The following is a 3,351-nucleotide window of genomic DNA, read 5'->3' on the forward strand; positions in this document are numbered from 1 at the left end:
GTGTTAAAAACACATTTTAAAAATATAATAATAGAAACTTGTTAATACTTTTGATGTATTCAATGTATTGAAAGCGTAAAAAATTAGTTTTTGTAATAATTTTTATAAAATATTTTTTTATGTGTGTCTAAATTTATTTTAAAAATATATGTTAAGAATAAAGGTGGATACGTTGACACGTGATGGTATTTAAGTGTGTTTAAATATGTTTTGAAAAGAAATTTTTATTTTTTATTAAGATATGATTGGACACAACAAATACGCATGTCGAACAAATATTAATAAGTGTCATATCTAAAATATATCTGATATGTAAACACAACAACTAAATAAAATATCCGTGATTCATAACTTAAAATGTGATGTATTTATAAAATGAACAATGCTAGGGAACCAATAGAGTATTAGCCAAAAACCAACCAAATACCTTTGGGTGAATACAAATACCTTGGTGATGTGCCTCTTCCTTCTCTGAATGAAGAAGCTTGCAATAATCTTACGACACCAGTTATTATGGAGGAAGTCAGAACAGTTGTTTTTCACATGAACTCTTTTAAAGCTCCGGGTCTTGATGGGTTTCAAGCTTTCTTCTTCAAAGAATATTGGGAGATCATTGGTCTTGATGTTTGGAAGATGGTTAAGCAGGCATTCTCCGATGTTACTCTTGATCCGAGAATGTTGGAGGCTTTACTGATTCTTATTCCAAAGGTTGAATCACCAGTATCTATGAAAGATTTCAGGCCGATTAGTCTCTGCAATGTAGTTTACAAGATCATCACGAAGGTCCTTGTTAATAGGCTTCGTCCTCATTTTGCGGAGATTGTTGGCCCGCTTCAAGGAGGATTTATTCCGGAATGAGGAACTCATGACAACATCATTATTACTCAAGAAGTTCTCCACTTTATGAAGTTGACTAAATCAAAGAAAGGCACACTGGCCTTTAAGATTGATCTGGAGAAAGCTTATGACAGAGTTGACTGGAGGTTTTTAGCTCATGCCCTTAAGAGCTTTGATTTTCCTATTCCTACAATTAATTTGATTATGAATTGTGTAACTGCTTCTTCCTTATCTATTCTTTGGAATGGGAATCGTCTTAATGGCTTTACTCCTAGTCGAGGTCTTAGACAAGGAGACCCTATGTCACCTTATCTTTTTGTGTTGTGTATGGAGCGATTGGCATGCTTTATTAGTCATCAGGTTGATTTGGGCTTGTGGGAGTCGGTTGCTATTTCTAGAGGGGGACCAAGAATATCCCACTTAATGTTTGCGAATGACTTGCTTCCATTCTGTAAAGCTACAAAGAGACAAGTGCAAAATGTGATGTTAGTTTTAGAGACTTTTTGTAAAGCATCTGGGATGAAGATTAATGTGGAGAAGTCTAAAGCGCTTTGCTCCAAGAATATCTCTGCAACAAGGAAAGAGATTTTCACTGGGGTATCCTCTATCAGATTTGTCCATGACTTGGGCAGGTATCTTGGAGTTACTCTTAGCCATTCTAGGGTGACTCGTTCAGCTTTTAATGGTGTCCTGGATAAGATTCGGAGTAGGCTAGCAAGCTGGAAAGGGAATTTATTCAATCGGGCTGGTAGACTCTGCTTGGTTAATTCTGTTGTACCCGCTATTCCCACGTACCAGATGCAGGTCTCTATTTTTTCCAAAGGAATCATTAGTAAATTGGAGTCTATGATGAGAAATTTTCTTTGAAAAGGACAAGTTGATGGAAGAGGATTGAATCTTGTTAGTTGAAAGGTACTGGTTACTCCAAAAAAATATGGAGGTTTGGGGATTAGAGATCCTTATTGTGTAAATATTACTCTTCTTGGGAAGCTAGTTTGGACTTTTTTTCCAGCAGCCAAACAAGCTATGGGTCCAATTGTTGGATGCCAAATACCGATAATCTATATATGACTGTTTTAGTTATCCTAAGAACATGGACTCTCCCATTTGGAGGTGTCTTTGCAAGGCTTGGGAAGTGTTAAAGGATGGGTTTGCTTGGTGTATTGGAGATTTGAACAAGAATTTTTGGTTTTCTAGCTAGAGGAGAGAAGGACGGTTATCTAATGAGATGGATTATGTTCACATTTTTTATTCGAATCTCCGGATACAGGATATTTGGTCGGTTGATAGGTGTTTTATTCTCCTTTATCTCAAAATCTGAAAGGTAGTATTCTCTCTTACAATCCAGATGAACAAGCAGGTCCAGAAGTGGGTTGGTATTGGTGTGGGTCTGCTGCCAAAGTCTATGACTCACGCAATGGTTACTTGTGGTTGTGTAAGCAGCTATTTGGTTGGGAGGAGCGGGAGAATTGGCTTTGGCTTTGGCGTCAGCTTGTTCCGGAAAAGCATAAGTTTTTGGCTTGGTTGTGTCTTAAGGAGGCTCTTCTTACTGCAAGTTTTTGCTTTAGAAGAGGGATGTCGTCATCGGATAGGTGTCCAATATGTCTTTCTAGCCAGGAATCGGTTTTACATTGTATTCGAAATTGTCCAAAAGCTCAGCTTGTTTGGCATAGGTTAGATATTTCTTGTCATCCTTTGAATTTGAAGAACTGGTTCTTGTATCATAGCAGAGAGCATCCGTTCAAGTTCTTTTCGGGACTTTGGTGGATATGGAGAGCAAGGAATAATGACATCTTTAATCCTCATAAAACTTGGCCTCCAGAAAAAGTGATTTGTCTGGCATTAACTTCAAAAAAGGAGCTTAGGAATATTTTTGAATTACAACGTATGTCCCTTCCCTCTACTCTAAATGGTTTTTGGAATCCCCCATCCATTGGTACTTTTAAGATTAATTGTGATGCTAGTTATTTTGGTTCGGGTGATAGTGTTGGTTTTGCTTGTATTATTAGAGATTGTAATGGGAGTTGGCAAAGGGGGTGTTTGGGAATGATTGAGAGTAATAGTATTCTTCAAGGAGAATTGTTTGCCATTTGGAGAGGATATCTCTTAGCTTGGGATGTGGGTCAACGAGATGTTATTTGTGAAACGGATTGTGTGGAAGCATTTAATCTTGTTACTCAAGATGGTTTTGGGTTTATTGATCCATTGGTACTCAAAATAAGAGATATCATGCATTGGAATTGGCGTGTTGACTTTCGTTTGATTATGAGAGATGCAAACACGGTGGCAGATAATATGGCAAAGACGGCGATGAAGTTACAACTTTCACATGTGGAGCTTCTTTCACCTTGGGAGGAGTTTAAGAGTAGTCTTAAACGGGACTGTCCCTCTATTTAAACAGTTCCTTGTTTTATTTGTTTTGTTTTTGTTTGTTTAGTTTATTTCAGTCACCAAAAAATATATGGATGTTTCTTCTGCTAAGTATCAAAATGTTTCTTTTTCATATTAAATGGA

This window comes from Arachis ipaensis, chromosome B01 (genome assembly GCF_000816755.2).
Source record: "Arachis ipaensis cultivar K30076 chromosome B01, Araip1.1, whole genome shotgun sequence".
In the NCBI taxonomy this organism is placed as follows: Eukaryota; Viridiplantae; Streptophyta; class Magnoliopsida; order Fabales; family Fabaceae; genus Arachis; species Arachis ipaensis.